The sequence below is a fragment of the Terrapene carolina genome, unplaced genomic scaffold (assembly GCF_002925995.2).
Source record: "Terrapene carolina triunguis isolate 2854851 unplaced genomic scaffold, T_m_triunguis-2.0 Scaffold838, whole genome shotgun sequence".
NCBI classification, from domain to species: domain Eukaryota; kingdom Metazoa; phylum Chordata; order Testudines; family Emydidae; genus Terrapene; species Terrapene triunguis.
This window is the reverse complement of record NW_020665189.1, coordinates 3,101,319-3,120,443: the sequence shown is the minus strand read 5'-3', so window position 1 is coordinate 3,120,443 and position 19,125 is coordinate 3,101,319. Positions and strand designations below refer to the sequence as shown.

At 42.2% G+C, this 19,125-nt stretch overlaps 1 pseudogene; it reads left to right on the top strand.

The window, feature by feature from the left end:
* Positions 1–4,982: 4,982 nt before the first annotated feature.
* On the top strand, positions 4,983–10,510 carry LOC112115042 (annotated as a pseudogene).
* The last annotated feature ends 8,615 nt before the right edge of the window (positions 10,511–19,125 follow it).

Here is a 19,125-nt window from a genome sequence, read left to right as displayed (position 1 = left end):
ATATTAAAATACTAATGGTGCATTGTATATGCATGTTATAAGGACATTATTAGTCTACCTTTTTGGAAATACTCTTGAATGTCCTAGTAGGGTGTACTGATTTGTGCTTTTGTTAAGGAGAGCTGGTGTTATTAAAAATCAGACTTTGCCATAAGTGTGGGTTAACGGGGAATTGGAGATGGTAAATTAATGGACCTAACCAGTTACACACTGTTATGTTGACTCACTGTTACCCAATTAAATTAATCGAGACTCTAGGTATGCTCCCTCTGGGGCCTCATAACCCCACTGCGACAGTGTAGCCCCACCCACTTGTATTGGCCCTGTCCCTCCTCCAGCTGGGATGAGCTCTTCTTTTAGGCTAGCTGCTCTCTCAGACATTATACTGTTTACGGTATTTCCCTTGCCTCCATAACAGCTGGATACATTTTAAATAATTTTTTAGAATCCATACAAATGACAACGTCCCCTTCCTTTTATACCTTCTTCAAAACAACACCTCCCCTGCTATTGAACTGGTTCCCAGAACAGCAGAGGCGGGCTACCTTGTGAGTCAGTAGTGGAAATTCTGGTCAGAAATCTGCGCTTTCCTGCCAAACGCTGAAGGCCACTGAACCAGGTTATTGTGGTCATTTCCATAATGGGGAAATAAGAACCATTAGGATAATAACAGATCGGAACAGTATAGAGCGAAGGCTGGTTATTATAGGTATGGGCGCATTATCCCCAATACATTATTCTCCGTTCCTAAATCTACATTTCAATATTGATACGCAAATTTGGAATAACCCAGATTTTCAAAAGAACTCTGCGAAACGAATTGTTATCGATGTCCGGGTGAACTATTAGCTTATACAATTCTGTTTTTGCTGTTCTCGTTTTATCGAGAAAACACGTTCTTCATGATTTTTCAGTGTTAATGTTACACTTGACATCCGTTTTATTATGTACTGCCAATCGATTCTATTGGTGTACTTTCCCGATATGTGACTATATGATATTTAATACATTACTTATAGAAGCGTGTGTATATGTTTAATAGATATAGGTAAGCTATTTTAATAGACTTGTTTTCAAATTTTAGATATTTGATTTATGTAACTCTTTTTGTCATGAAATTGTAAACATTTTTACTCTATGATTAAGCTATTTTGCCCTTTATTATGTTGATTTAATCCAGGAATTCATTTAATTCAGTTGTTAAAATGCCACTTTATGGTTGTCTGGAGAGAGGAAAAAGCATTGCTCAATTTTCTTATTAGATTCAGAAGGACGTGAGGAGACATAAAGCTTGGCTTTATCCATGTATTGGAAGCATTTGAGCCTATGAACTCTCTGGACCTGTTTAAAGAGATTTCATATATAGATTGAAAAGGAAAAGAGACGGACTCCTTATTTATTAATTTCCTCTTGTGTTGACTACCTGTTGAGGCTTTTCAAACACTTAAAAAGACATTCCCTGCTATGAGGAACCCAGAATCTAAGGGATCCCCTGAAAGTCTTGTAAGGAGACCTTTAAGGGAGGAGAAGTAATTGACCTTCATGGCTCTCTGGACTCTATAGAATGGGAACCGTAGAATGATAGAATCATAGAATATCAAGGTTGGAAGGGACCTCAGGAGGTCATCTAGTCCAACCCCCGGCTCAAAGCAGGACCAATCTCTAACTAAATCATCCCTGCCAGGGCTTTGTCAAGCCTGACCTTAAAATCCTCTAAGGAAGGATATTCCACCACCTCCCTAGGTAACCCATTCCAGTGCTTCACCACCCCCCTAGTGAAAAAGTTTTCCCTAATATCCAACCTAAACCTCCCCCACTGCAACTTGAGACCATTACTCCTTGTTCTGTCCTCGGCTACCACTGAGAACAGTCTAGATCCATCCTCTTTGGAACCCCCTTTCAGGTAGTTGAAAGCAGCTCTCAAATCCCCCCTCATTCTTCTCTTCTGCAGACTAAACAATCCCAGTTCCCCCAGCCTCTCCTCATAAATCATGTGGTCCAGCCCCCTAATCATTTTTGTTGCCCTCCGCTGGACTCTTTCCAATTTTTCCACATCCTTCTTGTAGTGTGGGGCCCAAAACTGGACACTGTACTCCAGATGAGGCCTCACCAGTGCCGAATAGAGGGGAATGATCACGGCCCTCGATCTGCTGGCAATGCCCCTACTTATACAGCCAAAAATGCCATTAGCCTTCTTGGCAACAAGGGCACACTGTTGACTCATATCCAGCTTCTCCTCCACTGTAACCCCTAGGTCCTTTTCTGCAGAACTGCTGCCTAGCCATTCCTCCCTGGTCTGTAGCAATGCGTGGGATTCTTCCTTCCTAAGTGCAAGACTCTGCACTTGTCCTTGTTAAACCTCATCATATTTCTTTTAGCCCAATCCTCTAATTTGTCTAGGTCCCTCTGTATCCTATCCCTACCCTCCAGCATATCTATGCTCCTCCCAGTTTAGTGTCATCTGCAAACTTGCTGAGGGTGTCATCTGCAAACTTGCTGAGAGTGCAGTCAACGCCATCCTCCAGATCATTAATGAAGACATTGAACATTAATCCTTGACTTTCTTCTTGTTCCCTCTCTAGTCATGCTCGGTTTTGAAGCGTGACAGCACTTTGTTTTGATCATTGATCGCCAGAGGAGCTGATAGGTCTGGAAATCTAGCCTTGAATGTTTGTCTGTTGTCATTCCTGAGGTGGTTTCCCATCATCATCAGCATAGCTGTGTGGACTGAGTTAGGACTGGGAAAAGTCCAGCAGGTCAGCTAATTATACGTTGGTTATACCCAATGAAGTTCGGATAAAGAAAAATGGGAAAGGTTATTGGCATTCAGTGGTGATTTCCTGAGAGCCAGACTGATTAGGGCCCATTTCAGAGTGTTTGGGAGAGTGCCTTCCCTGAAGGATACATTGATTATTTCCTTCCGTGGGGGACCTATGTGCTGTTCGCAGGTTTTCAACAGCACACGGGCACAGATCCATTTCACACATGGTGGACTTCCCACATGGCATGTGTGGATACTGTGAATTCACAGAAGACAATTGCTGAGGCCTGTGTTTTCGAGAAGTCCTTGTCCTTGTGCTGCCGTGGATCTGAAAAAGTGTGTCTTGAGCCACCAGCATTCTTACCTTCTGCTATCCTGCATCATCTGGCACAGCTCACCCATGAATCATAGTCACCTGTGTTGCGGTGAGAGAGTAAGAGCGGAATATCAGTGACATAGGACATCAGATGACTACGTTGTTCCTAAAGCTGTCAGAACTCTGTGTCTGTGTCTGGTTCCTTGTATCCTTTAGGACAATTTGGAAGTTCAGCGGAATCATTAACTTTTATGAGTGTGTGAGGAAGATAGGGAGGGCAATTTGTTTTTCAGACTATTTATTGAATCAAGGGCAAGAGCAATGATTTCTATCCAGAAGAAGTGGTGATTGGATCAGGAAAGCGAGTATTATTTATTTCTTCCATGTTTACTCCCAGTCCAAATATTAGGTCCGGTATGTGGCCAGCTTTGGGTGTAGTTTCAGTGACCACTTCGGAAAATTATCTTGCTGCTTTGGTGAATATAAGGGTTTGAACCAGGTTTTTTTGTGCTGTTGTCTACGTGGGTATTTAAAACCACGATTAATCTATTTTGATTTATAAATGTATGGTTTCAAATGGTTTTATTCTCTTCTACACGTGAGACTGGATGAATGCAGTGTGGCTCCGCATCCTCATTCCTTGACTCTGATTTCCGGTTGAAATGCGCATTTGGTAGGAATGAGCTGTGTCATCAAAATCCCGGCAGTGCTTTCCAGCCACTTCTCCTTGCTGCAGGAAAGTCTGGAGCCTCATCCGTTATTAGGTCATGCCTGGTGATGGCCGAAATGGGGACATAACAACAGAATGAACTAGTGCCGTGTTATGTATTTGTAAAACGGGTGAGGACAAGAGAAATTCAGTGTTCTTTTACTCCTCTTGCTAAGTACAGCTAATAAATGTGATATCTCTGAGATAAGGGAAGGGAAGGGCAGGATTTTCACATAACATAAGAACATAAGAATGGCCATACTAGGTCAGACCAAAGGTCCATCCAGCCCAGTATCCTATCTACCGACAGTGACCAATGCCAGGTGTCCCAGAGACAGTGAACCTAACAGATAATGATCCAGTGATCTCTCTCCTGCCATCCATCTCCACCCTCTGACAAACAGAGGCTAGGGACACCATTCCTTACCAATCCTGGCTAATAGCTATTAAAGGACTTAACCTCCAAGAATTTAACTAGCTCTCTTTTAAACCCTGTTATAGTCCTAGCCTTCACAACCTCCTCAGGCAAGGAGTTCCACATACACTCATAAACAGGCGTTAGTAAAACAGCACAAATACTGTTATTTGTGGAAAATATACTCCTAGTTTTATTCTTTCTTACTTTTAAAAGATCAGCGGTAACTGAAGTGTGCAAAGACATTTTGCAATGACAATTTATCTTTTCTGTTTTATATTATATTATATTCTATTTTATTTATTTATTTATTGATAGATATCTATGCATTTTTCATTCCTGAAAGAAAGCTTTTTTCTCCATCCAGAATTTATACAACGATTGTATCCATTTAATTACTTTTATTAATTGCGTTATTACTTTTTCTGAACCTCAAAGGAGGAAAATAATTTGGAAGAATATTTTGAAACGGGAAGAATCCCTTTTTAAAGCCGCTTGGTAGTGCTGTTGGCCAAGGCGGCGCTGAAACAGAACTGTGTGTCCTGTAAACCCAGCCGTTCAGCCAGACAGTATCAGTCAGAGACGCCGGAGAGCAGACACCGGGGCATTACTTTGTGAGGAATGACGGACGGAACAATGTTTAGCGCGTTTTGAAGGGGCATTATAGCTTTACGTGTAAAGGGATATACAATAAAATCTATTTTCCCGCATTCTGCAATATTTTCGTCTGGGAAATAAGGGGACTTCCTGACAGGAGTTTTGGAGGAGATTTGTGAGACGAATGGCGACTACAAACCTGAAAATCGCATTAACAAGGCAAGTTCTGTGTTTCTGTGTTTTTATCTCTGCACCTTGTGTTCTCTCTGAAACGATTCGCTATTCTGTACCTGAAGAGATGGAAAATGGGTCCATTGTAGCTAATATTGCAAAAGATCTGGGGCTGGATTTGAGAAAACTGTCTGCTCCTGGGGCCGGATTGTTTCAGAAGACAGCAAGCAGCGCTTTCAATTTGAACGCAGTACAGGGGCTTTGTTAATTAAAGACCGAATAGATCGCGAGGAGATTTGTAGGAAAATTGTCATGTACACTGTACATTTTCAATTATTACTGGAAAATCCATTGCAATTATTTCGATCTGAAGTGGAAATTTATGATATCAATGACCATTCTCCAGTTTTCTCTGAGGACAAATTAATTTTCAAGATCCCGGAAACAATTGATTCTGGATCTCGTTTTCCACTAGAGGGCGCTGAGGATTTTGATGTGGGAAGTAACAACCTTCAGAATTATACTATCATTCCTCCTAATGAATATTTTAACGTATATTTTCGGGATGAAAATGACGGTGATAAATACTTAGAGCGAGTATCGGAAAAATCATTGGACAGAGAGGGGCCGCCTGAGATCAGTTTTATTCTCACTGGTATAGATGATGGATCTCCCCCGAGATCCGGTACAACACAAATTCACATCATGGTTCTGGATGTAAATGATAATGCTCCTATCTTTACTCGGGAGTTGTACAAAGTTATGATTTTGGAAAACAGCCCAGAAGACTCTATGTTTGTCACGGTCATTGCAACTGATTTAGATAAAGGACTTAATGGGGAGATAGCTTATTCATTCAGTCAAAATGCGGGGAAGAGCCATTCAGCATTCAAAATAATCCCTCTGAGTGGTGAAATACGAGTAGTAAAACCTCTGGATTTTGAATTTATTGAGAAATACGAGATTGGCGTTCGAGCCACAGATGGCGGAGGTCTGTCTGCACTCTGCAAAGTTCTTGTAGAAGTTTTGGATGTGAATGACAATCCCCCTGAAGTGACAATAAATTCGCTCATGAGCCTCATACCAGAAAACTCATCTCCTGAGACAGTGGTGGCCCTTTTCAGCATTAAGGATCTCGACTCCGGGGGAAATGGGAGAACATCTTGTTCTATTGAAGATCAACTGCCTTTTGCTCTAAAACCAGCTTTTAAGAATTATCATGAACCGGTGACAGAAAAACCTCTGGACAGAGAGAAAGATTCACAGTATGTTATAACCATCACTGCTACAGACTCAGGGTCCCCCTCGCTTACTACCACTGAAGCCATTACGGTGCAAATATTGGACATCAATGACAATGCCCCTCTGTTTAATCAGGCATTTTACACCATGTATGTGCATGAGCATAATAATCCAACTGCATTAATTGGCACCGTAACTGCTGTTGATCGGGATTTAGGACAGAATGCCAACGTGAAATATTCTAAGGGGGGGGAGGGATAGCTCAGTGGTTTGAGTATTGGCCTGCTAAACCCACGGTTGTGAGTTCAGTTCTTGAGGGGGCTACTTAGGGATCTGGGGCAAAATCAGTACTTGGTCCTGCTACTGAAGGCAGGGGGCTGGACTCAATGACCTTTCAAGGTCCCTTCCAGTTCTAGGAGATAGGATATCTCCATTAGATTATTAATTAATTAAAATATTGCCTGCTCGGAAAGCTGATCAGTCCTTAAATTCTTACATATCTATTAATTCTACGGCCATTGGACTACGATCTTATAACAAATATCGATGTCCTAGTACAAGCTTCAGACTTTGGCTCTCCTCCATTAAGCACAAATGTCACAGTTCATGTAATCATTATTGACGAAAATGACAACTCTCCAGTTATTTTATTCCCCCCGCAGAACAGCTCTTCTGCCTCAGTTGACTTGGCTCCCAGAACAGCGGAGGCAGGCTATCTTGTAACTAAGGTGGTGGCTGTAGATGGAGATTCTGGTCAGAATTCTTGGCTTTCCGACCAACTCTTCAGGTCAACTGATCCTGATCTATTCATGGTGGGGCTTCAAAATGGGGAAATAAGATCCATCAGGCCAATAACTGAGCGAGACTCCTTCAGGCAGAAACTCATCATCCTTGTTAGCGACAATGGACGATCGCCTCTTTCCACTACTCCGGTGCTGAATATCCTTCTGGACCGGTGGAGGGATTCTCTGACGCACATATGCCACTCACTGACTCGGCTCAGGAGGAGGAAAACGGCAGTATAGAATCATAGAATCATAGAATATCAGGGTTGGAAGGGACCTCAGGAGATCATCTAGTCCAACCCCCCGCTCAAAGCAGGACCAATTCCCAACTAAATCATCCCAGCCAGGGCTTTGTCAAGCCGGGCCTTAAAAACCTCCAAGGAAGGAGACTCCACCACCTCCCTAGGTAACGCATTCCAGTGCTTCACCACCCTCCTAGAGAAATAGTGTTTCCTAATATCCAACCTAGACCTCCCCCACTGCAACTTGAGACCATTGCTCCTTGTTCTGTCATCTGCCACCATTGAGAACATACGAGTTCCATCCTCTTTGGAACCCCCCTTCAGGTAGTTGAAGGCTGCTATCAAATCCCCCCTCATTCTTCTCTTCTGGAGACTAAACAATCCCAGTTCCCTCAGCCTCTCCTCATAAGTCATGCTCTCCAGACCCCTAATCATTTTTGTTGCCCTCCACTGGACTCTTTCCAATTTTTCCCCATCCTTCTTGTAGTGTGGGGCCCAAAACTGGACACAGTACTCCAGATGAGGCCTCACCAATGTCGAATAAAGGGGAACGATCACGTCCCTCGATCTGCTGGCAATGCCCCTACTTATACAGCCCAAAAGGCCGTTAGCCTTCTTGGCAACAAGAGCACACTGTTGACTCATATCCAGCTTCTCGTCCACTGTGACCCCTAGGTCCTTTTCTGCAGAACTGCTACCTAGCCATTCGGTCCCTAGTCTGTAGCTGTGCATGGGATTCTTCCGTCCTAAGTGCAGGACTCTGCACTTGTCCTTGTTGAACCTCATCAGGTTTCTTTTGGCCCAATCCTCTAATTTGTCTAGGTCCCTCTGTATCCGATCCCTACCCTCTAGTGTATCTACCACACCTCCTTGTTTAGTGTCATCGGCAAACTTGCTGAGAGTGCAGTCCACACCATCCTCCAGATCATTAATAAAGATATTAAACAAAACCGGCCCCAGGACCGACCCTTGGGGCACTCCGCTTGAAACTGGCTGCCAACTAGACATGAAGCCATTGATCACTACCCATTGAGCCCAACGATCTAGCCAGCTTTCTATCCACCTTACAATCCATTCATCCAGCCCATACTTCTTTAACTTGGCAGCAAGAATACTGTGGGAGACCGTATCAAAAGGTTTGCTAAAGTCAAGGAATAACACATCCACTGCTTTCCCCTCATCCACAGAGCCAGTTATCTCATCATAGAAGGCAATTAGGTTAGTCAGGCACGACTTCCCCTTGGTGAATCCATGCTGACTGTTCCTGATCACTTTCCTCTCCTCTAAGTGTTTCATAATTGATTCCTTGAGGACCTGCTCCATGATTTTTCCAGGGACTGAGGTGAGGCTGACTGGCCTGTAGTTCCCCGGATCCTCCTTCTTCCCTTTTTTAAAGATGGGCACTACATTAGCCTTTTTCCAGTCATCCGGAACCTCCCCCGATCGCCTTGAGTTTTCAAAAATAATGGCTAATGGCTCTGCAATCTCATCCGCCAACTCCTTTAGCACCCTCGGATGCAGCGCATCCGGCCCCATGGACTTGTGCACATCCAGTTTTTCTAAATAGTCCCGAACCACTTCTTTCTCCACAGAGGGCTGGTCACCTTCTCCCCATATTGTGCTGCCCAGTGCAGCAGTCTGGGAGCTGACCTTGTTTGTGAAGACAGAGGCAAAAAAATCATTGAGTACATTAGCTTTTTCCACATCCTCAGTCACTAGGTTGCCTCCCTCATTCAGTAAGGGGCCCACACTTTCCTTGACTTTCTTCTTGTTGCTAACATACCTGAAGAAACCCTTCTTGTTACTCTTAACATCTCTTGCTAGCTGCAACTCCAAGTGTGATTTGGCCTTCCTGATTTCACTCCTGCATGCCTGAGCAATATTTTTATACTCCTCCCTGGTCATTTGTCCAATCTTCCACTTCTTGTAAGCTTCTTCTTTGCGTTTAAGATCAGCAAGGATTTCACAGTTTAGCCAAGCTGGTCGCCTGCCATATTTACTATTCTTTCTACACATCGGGATGGTTTGTTCCTGCAACCGCAATAAGGATTCTTTACAATACAGCCAGCTCTCCTGGACCCCTTTGCCCTTCATGTTATTCTCCCAGGGGATCCTGCCCATCTGTTCCCTGAGGGAGTCAAAGTCTGCTTTTCTGAAGTCCAGGGTCCGTATTCTGCTGCTCTCCTTTCTTCCTTGTGTCAGGATCCTGAACTCGACCATCTCATGGTCACTGCCTCCCAGGTTCCCATCCACTTTTGCTTCCCCTACTAATTCTTCCCTGTTTGTGAGCAGCAGATCAAGAAAAGCTCTGCCCCTAGTTGGTTCCTCCAGCACTTGCACCAGGAAATTGTCCCCTACACTTTCCAAAAACTTCCTGGATTGTCTGTGCACCGCTGTATTGCTCTCCCAGCAGATATCAGGGTGATTAAAGTCTCCCATGAGAACCAGGGCCTGCGATCTAGCAACTTCTGCTAGTTGCCAGAAGAAAGGCTCGTCCACCTCATCCCCCTGGTCTGGTGGTCTATAGCAGACTCCAACCACGACATCACCCTTGTTGCTCACACTTCTCAACTTTATCCAGAGACACTCAGGTTTTTCTGCAGTTTCATACCGGAGCTCTGAGCAGTCATACTCCTCTCTTACATACAACGCAACTCCCCCCACCTTTTCTGCCCTGCCTGTCCTTCCTGAACAGTTTATATCCATCCATGATAGTACTCCAGTCATGTGAGTTATCCCACCAAGTCTCTGTTATTCCAATCGCATCATAGTTCCCTGACTGTGCCAGGACTTCCAGTTCTCCCTGCTTGTTTCCCAGGCTTCTTGCATTTGTGTATAGGCACTTAAGATAACACACTGATCGTCCCTCTTTCTCAGTATGAGACAGGAGTCCTCCCCTCTTGCGCTCTCCTGCTTGTGCTTCCTCCCAGGATCCCATTTCCCCACTTACCTCAGGGCTTTGGTCTCCTTCCCCTGGTGAAATACATATTAACTATGTATTTAGCAATTTCGTTGGCTTTAATTTCATTTCTCTTCCTGGTTGGGCTAATGATACTCATAGTTAAGTTATGTAACAAAAACAATTTGAGGAGAATTACATGTCAACCTCTGGTATGATTTATGGAGGTTGTAACTTTCTGAGTAACTTGGTTGATGTAAATGATACGGGAACTCTGTCCCACGCTTATCCTTATGAAGTCTGTTTAACAACTGGTTAGGGTAACAGCGAATTCAAGTTTCTGAAACCGCTCATTCCCAGCTCAGCACTGTAATATAGAAGGGACTGTTGAGAGAAGCGGATTTTAAGAATATTCTTAACCCCAATAAGGAGGTGGGCTCAGAAAACCAGATGAAGATACGTTGATATTATTTTTCATTATTTTTCTTTAGATCTTGCTATATGTGTTTATGAAGTGGGTTGATGTTTTTCACACAAAATGATACTGAAGTTTTATCTAGGACTGTAGTCTCATTTGACACTGTATAAGAGGTTAAAGGAACTACATGCCTGACTGAGAGAAACAGAATTTGGTCCGTAAGGATGATTAAGATGACTTGTTGGGTTTTTGTTTGTTTGTTTGAAACTTCTGGAAAGTGTATATGCCACGTAACACAATATTTATCTTTTATGCTTAGCAAAACCAAGGGTTAATTACAAAGCAAGGTGTACTGGACTGTTTATTTGGATAAATACTTTTCTGATTCCTTTATAACATTTCTGAATATCTTTGTAGAATTAACAGGGTTCCACAACCCTTCTCCTTCATAAACTTCGCTTAGTTAAATTTAGCAATCACACTGAACTTAATAAAATTTAATTATACACAATGTGACAGTCCTATACCTTCAGACAATGGTGATATACTAAATTAAACGTAGTTTTCAGGCTGCTTCCAGATGCTAAAGGGAAGAGATTCCCACTTCTTTTGATAGAGTGATTCACATTGTTTTACTAAATCAGTAACAACTTCAGTGTGATATTTTGTTGTCAGAGAAAATAAATGTTAGAAAAAATAGTTTTAATACAACCAGTGTGGTACTATATGAATATTCTACCATCATCATACAATTTAGTGAACCATGAACTACTTTTTCAGATTTGTTTCGATACATACACTATAATCTTTTATACTTGTGCATGCAGATAGTGGCGCTGCTTGCTGTCGCATGTTTTGTCTTGTTAGCAATTTATCGGATGATCCGATGACATATATGTTCTATATCTGTATATGTTGCTTTAACAATTTTAAAGAAAAAAGTGTGACACGGTAATGGGCAAATCCGTGAGAGCCTATACTACAGTATGGTATTTCAACTCATAATTGGAAGCGGCAATTGTCTTTGAGCAATAAACGAAAGGAGAATTAAATTCTACACAGGAAAAGTGTTGTTGGGATGAGATTTCTCTGATGAGGAGATTAAGAAATTAGAACAAGAACTCTACCTCTTGTGTATTATCTTCCGAGTGTCTCCTTGAGTAATAAAGTAATCTTCCCTCAAATTATTTAACCGTTTGTAATGCTGCCTACATTGACTCTAGAGCCTGAGTACCAACCTCAAGGACGATTGTTAGGAACCAGGGCACAAACCTCAAATTGGATGTGAGTTCAGATTTCACCAACAAATTATCAAGTGTAAACGCCTCAGGCACTATAAACTGGCCATCAGGAAGTTTAGACTTGAAATTAGACCAAGGTTTCTAACCATCAGAGGAGTGAAGTTCTGGAATAGCCTTCCAAGGGGAGCAGAGGAGGCAAAAGACATATCTGGCTTCAAGACTAAACTTGATAAGTTTATGGAAGGGATGGTATGATGGGACAGCCTAATTTTGGCAATTAATTGATATTTGACCTATTAGTGGTAAATATGCCCAATGGCCTGTGATGGGATGTTAGATGGGGTGGGATCTGAGTTACTACAGAGAATTCTTTCCTGGGTGTCTGGCTGGTGAGTCTTGCCCACATGCTCAGCGTTTAGCTGATTGCCATATTTGGGGTCAGGAAGGAATTTTCCTCCAGGGCAGATTGGCAGAGGCCCTGGGGTTTTTTTGCCTTCTTCTGCAGTGTGGGGCACGGCTCACTTGCTGAAGGATTCTCTGCACCTTGAAGTCTTTAAACCACAAGTTGAGGACTTCAATAGCTCGGACATAGTTCAGGATTCTACTGAAGTGGCGTGGAGACTTAGGTGCAGATTGTGTGCTCCCTCCATCCCCTGAGTGCCACCCTAGTGGAAGCCGAAGCTGCGAGGCAGGGAGCCTGCCTCCGGCAGAAAGGAAGTGACCCAAATCCAATTAATTCTGGCTATCTCCAACTATTCTATAGTCTCCAGCAGACAAAGATTAAAGTAAGCGGGAGGGCAGGAGAGGGTGAACAGAGTGTCCCTGGCTTGGGTAAGCAGCTCTCCCCTACAACTGTCCCTCGTTCTTGGCTGGTGATAGGAACCTGATTCGAGCTATCTGATTAATTGCTAGGGTTCCATGCTTAGCTTGCACAAGTTTAATATTCCCAAGTAGCTCTATCCTGAGCCTGGATTGCTCTAGAGAAGAGAATCAGGTAGCCATAACAGGCCCCTTGACTGATCCCGGCTCTGCTGCTCCCAGCGGAAGCTGGATAGCAGAGAATCTGCCCCTTAAAACGGTGAAAGCTACTTAAAACATATGATAAAACATAATCTGTTATACGACAACATTTTAATTTGTTTCCAAGGCTGGGACATTAGCATTTCTCTAAAAGAGAGAGAGGTCTGGAAGAGTATTCTGGGAATGTGCATCAAAATAAGCAACATTTAAACGTTCTGCTTCTATAATTTACTTACCGATGAAGATGGAGCATTTCAAACTTGATTAGGATAAACCTAGAAATCTGAGTTCATATCTGCCAGTAATACGTAAATAAATCTGTTTTTCCTTTCTACATAAAATAATAATAATAATCAGGAAAACCCGCTCCTTTTATACAATATTTCTAATTTTTCTGTGTGGTGCCTTCAAATCAGTAGGTTCATTGGAGTACTGAAAAGGGGGAATGGGGCTGGAGGGAAAAGAAGCTGCTATGAGGGGAAATGGAGAGCCAAATCCTGTTCCTAATGAAACAAGTCTTTGTGTACTTATTGCCAAATTCTAGTCGCATTCCAAATATCTGGAATTTGTTAACCCTTGAATATCCGTATTTCTCTTCAGCAAAGTGTCAGTAGGGAGGGATCCTCACAATACAATTAAAATTGCATTTTGGTCGCTGTACGTATGCTGTCAAAGAGATAAAACTGTGTTACATGATTTATAGATATTGGCACAAATACTAAAAATATTAATACAACGCACTTATTCAATTGTAATCAGTTCTTTTTCAAGGAAAATGCGATTGGATTTAATGGAATTTAATTGAACCGAGGACTGAGCAAAATTTAGCAAAAATGGAGTGAGAACCTCTGGATTTGGCCCAGTTATTATATTTAATGAGTTTTCTGTTTTTACCATAAAGATGGCACTTTGAGACTATATACTTCTGCACACGACGAAAATGTCCATATTTTCTCTTTTCATTTTCATCTATTTATTTATTTAAATACCATTTTGTGTCACTTTTCAAGACTTCCTCCCATGAGTTCATAATTAAAGAGCGTTATTTCTAAATATTTCAGAATATTTGTTGTACAAATATTTCCATTGCAGACCTAATTACATTATTCTGCGAAAATCCATCTAAAGTATTATGTAATAACTTTTAGCTTTATTGAAAACAAATTAATATAAATCACGAAAAAATATATAAAAATGAACACTCTCCTTAAAAATAATTGCAGCTTCCAGTACTTCGCAATTGATGCTCTGAGCGGCGCTGTTCGCCCGTTAAGGAGACAAATGAAAATCCAGTTCAAGCAACTCTTTCCCCTTATACACACCGCACAAGCAGAGATGGATCAACCACACATAAGCGTTTGGTTATGAAAGGGAATATTGGGACTGTATTTTGCCTTTGAGCTATTTTTACATTTTTCCAAACTTCTTGTGAGGTATGCATTAAATAATAAACATAATCTCGATTACTACAGTATTCGCCTAAACAGAAGTCAGAGGCATCTTCACTCCTATGGCAGACAAAGTGTCTGGAATTGCAAAGGGCGAGTTCTGCTTTATTTTCTTATTATTACAATTCTGGAGACAGTTTCTGGGAAGATTCGCTGTTAGATTCTTGAAGAAATTCAGAAAGACTCTTTCGTGGGAAATATTGAAAAGGATCTGGCGCTGGATATAAAGGCTGAGGAAACGGTGAAGTGAACAACGAGCTGAAGGTTATTAGTGATCTAGGTTATTAGTGATAAAGAGTCCAGCTTCCGGAGAGACAAATGTTGTTAGGAATCAATGAGCTCAGGGCTCCGGGTACGCGCTCTTTTCTACACAATGCGCAGGATCGGGAGGTGGTATCGAACTCCCTACAGAGCTGCAATATACATTTCAATCTGGATGTAAGGACACACGCTGGTGGCGCGAAGTATTCCGAACCAGTTTTGGAGAAATCTCTGGACCGAGACGAGGAGCAAAGTCTTCACCATCTCACAGTTGCAGGTCAGGTACAGCTCCGATCTAGGTTATTGTTCTAGATGCAAACGGCAACCAGTCTGTGTTTAATCAGTCCGTATATAAAACATATATGATGGAAAACATGCAAGAAGGAACCTTGGTAATTAGACTTTTGGAGACTCACAAAGACGAGGGAGCGAACAGTGTGTTTAAACTACTTCTTCGGGGAAGTATCTGAGGGAATGCACAGGATTTTACACTGTATTTCCACCACGGGAGAAGTAAGAAATATTGGAACATGGATTATGAGGAAGCTCCGCTGTTTAAAACGGAGGTAGAAGCTAAGGCAAGTCGCGGACGGGGAATTATTGCAAAGTAATTATATATGCTATTGAGGAAAATTATGTCACTGCAACGTCTGAAGCGTTCTCTCTCTTTACCTCTGTCGCAGAAGATATTTCAACAGATTCAGTAATCGCTATTTTTAATATAAACAATAAAGATTCAGGGAGAAATGTGACTAGAAGGAGAATGCCAGTCACTCCTAAATTGTTGATAGTGGCTTTCATGAAATTCCTAATACGTCTACCTCTCCATTAACTCAGAAACTCTGTTTCTATACTCTGCGCTCCTTCAATTACGAACACTTTTGGAAGATTCGGTTCCAGTGCAGGCTCAATATGGAGGTACCCCATCTCTCAGCAGTAATGTCTCCGTCACTCTTTCTATATTGGACAATACCGCGGGAACTGTGTACCCTTCCATTCCCACTGTTGGCTCCACCTGATTAGAATTGGCCCCTCTTTTCTCCGAGCCGGGTTACCTGGTCACTAAGGTGGTGGCGGTGGATGCAGACTCCGGGCAGAACGCCTGGCTCTTCTACCAGCTGCTAAAGGCTACAGAGCCGGGGCTCTTCTCTGTGGGACTCCACAGCCACGAGATCAGGACGGCGCGCTACTTTCTAGACAAAGATGCGCTCAAGCAAAGTCTACGGTGGTTTTAGTGAAGGACAAGGGGCAGCCCGCTCTTTCTGCCACGGCCACTGTCACGGTGGCAGTCATAGATTCATAGAGTTTAAGGCTAGACGGGACCATCAGATCACCTAGTCTGAACTCCCATACATAGAATCATAGAAGATTAGGGTTGGAAGAGACCTCAGGAGGTCATCTAGTCCCATCCCCTGCTCAAAGCAGGACCAACACCAACTAAATCATCCCAGCCAGTGCTTTGACAAGCCAGGCCTTAGAAACCTCTAAGGAAGGATATTCCACCACCTCCATAGGTAACCCATTCCAGTGCTTCACTACCCTCCTACCTAAACCTCCACCACTGCAACTTGAGACCATTACTCCTTGTTCTGTCATCTGGTACCACTGAGAACAGCCAAGCTCCATCCTCTTTGGAACCTCCCTTCAGGTAGTTGAAGGCTGCTATCAAATCCCCCCTCATTCTTCTCTTCTGCAGACTAAATAACCCCAGTTCCCTCAGCCTCTCCTCCTAAGTCATGTGCGCCAGCCCCCTAATTCTTTTAGTTGTCCTCCGCTGGACTCTCTCCAATTTGTCCACATCCCTTCTGTAGTGGGGTAGGGGTGGGGCGGGGAGGAGAGACCAAAACTGGACACAATACTCCAGGTGTGGCCTCACCAGTGCTGAATAGAACGGAATAATCACTTCCTTCGATCTGCTGGCAATGCTCCTACTGATATAGCCCAATATGCCATTGGCCTTCTTGGCAACAAGGGCACACGGCTGACTCATATCCAGCTTCTCATCCACTGTAATCCCCTGGTCCTTTTCTGCAGAACTGCTGCTTAGCCAGTTGGTCCCCAGTCTGTAGCGGTGCATGGGATTCTTCCTTCCTAAGTGCAAGACTCTGCACTTGTCCTTGTTGAACCTCATCAGATTTCTTTTGGCCCAATCCTCTAATTTGTCTACATCACCGCCACCCACACCAATCCATACCCACACTCTAAATCCAACTGAAAGTAGACTGAAGTATTACTTACAGCTCACTGGAGACAAGACTATTATGTGCCACAGGCAGACACTAGGAGGGACTGAGGTGCACCAGTGCCTGAGGCCCTGCAGTGGTGGAGAAATGATTCTGGCAGGAGACCTGAACCCACATGCTGCAGAGGAAGGAAAACAAAAACCAAAAGAAACCAACCACCAAGGTCACTGCCAATCTGACCTGTGGGAGATCAGTTAGACCCCGAGTACATATTTCAGCAAGAACCAGCCAACCAAGGACCTGAGAGAGAGTAAATGCTTGGTGGCACCTCAGAGCCCTGGCCCTCCTCCTCTAATGTCCCATCTCCAGCTGTGGCCATCTCTGATGCTTTAGAGGAAGGAGAGAGAGAGAGAGAGAGAGAGAGAGAGCAGAAGAAAAAAACAGAACATATTTGGCCTTTGTGTGTGTGTGTGTGGGAGGATCCCTCCCTGACCCCTGCAGTTGGTGGTCTGAAACCCTGAATCATGAGCTTTTAGGAACATAAGGCATAAACAGAAAGTGAGTCCCTCGGATGTTGAGCCCTGCCCACTACCATCACAAGCAATGCCATCATACAGCTGCACTTATAAATTTGCTTAGCTCTTAAAACTAATTTAAGTTGTTTGCCCTCACTGATAACATCCTCAAAATCCTCCCCGATTTAAGCAGCTTTTCAGCTCCTGCAGACACCTAGTCCAATGTCACCTCCTATTTGGAGATGTGATGGCGTCTGTTTCCTGCTTTTTCTTTATCTTTATAATAGTGCTACTGGTCCTCAGACTCTGCAGGTGGAGGAACTCTCATCTATTTGACTCCTCCAGTGTAACTTTTAGTGGAGTTCCCATGTCCCAGTACATGGTATAGAGGGAGTCAGAGCTTTTCTTCACACTAATTATGATCCTGATCAGTCTGTAGCTGGCGAATTTAAAATGGCTCGGTTTAGTTTGGCCGAGGCAAGTAGCTCAAACGATTCCCTAAAAAACCCCCAAGAAAATGATCAAACGGATTCAAACAAGTCTGAGAAAAGTTTGAAGAAATCTAACGAAGAACATTTAATTAATCGGATTAGTCCCTCGCTTGTGTATATTTTGTGCTAATGACGATTTAGAGTGTATTTTGTTATTTATGTTTACATATTATATGGAAATTGAATATGAAAATTTTAGACCTATGCACATACATTTACATCTTGTAACATTAGTAATTTTAAATGTTTTGTGATTAGCCAATGTTTTCTTTCTACTTTCAGATGAGTTTGTGTTTATTTCTGTACATCATGTAATCTAATTTTAAGCAACTGAAGTTAAATTAAAAAGTGTATTTATTGATTAACAAACTCTTCGTTTGACCTTTCTTTAATTTCTTGATGACACCTCTCCCATTATCTAATTTATTCCAGTTAATTTATTAATCTGTAGGCACATTTTAAGAAGTGAAATACTTCTACTACTTCAAAATGTTACTGTCAAACATTGTGAAGAATGATAAATGACAGTATTTAAACAATAATAATGCCAAATATAATGCTGAAGTGCATTTGTAAGATCTATATTCAAAAGGCGGTAATGGAAGTAATGCTTTTACAAATGTATGTAATTATAACGAAGCATCTTTTCCATTCTAAAACACAAGCGTGTTTCCACTGTATTGAAAAATCTGTATTCCCTCAAAATATGGGCTCATATGTGAAATGACATTACAGAGACAAATTCATTCACCGATGCAATTTATTTTAGCTCAAGAGTTCTAGGAGATTAATTAAATTGTCATTGGTATGGCCTAGTAAATAGAGTACTGGACTTGTACTGGGGTTTACTCTCAGCTCTGTCCCGAGCCAGCTGGGTGACCTTGGGCAAATAACTTCATCTCTGTGTGCCTCAATGTCCTCTTCTGTAAAGTGGGAATAATTATACTAAACCTATCTGTAAAGTGCTCTGAAATCTACTTATTAAAAGCCCTGTATATTATGACTATTTTAATATTGCGTCTGTTGTAGTTTTTTTGATGTGTAGTATCCCAACAATCTCATGCTTCAAAATATGTCCACATTAGTCTATGTAATTTATGGAAGAAATCCTCTTTTCTTATTTCTGGCTATTAATATATGAACTTCTGTAGGCATTCTATTGTTGGAAGGGTTTTTAACACAAAATTCAATTTAAGGGATTTATACTTCACATTTTAATAGATATCATGTAGATGGTAATTTTATTAAGAAGTGACATATATGTCAGCAAAAAGCATTATGTATATCATATTTCATTATACACGTTCCCCTCTCACACTGAGATTTGATGTCTTTCTAAAAGATATATTCTGATTCAGTCATAATCAGACTGCAGAGTGTTCCATTATATTGTAGAGAATAATATATATAT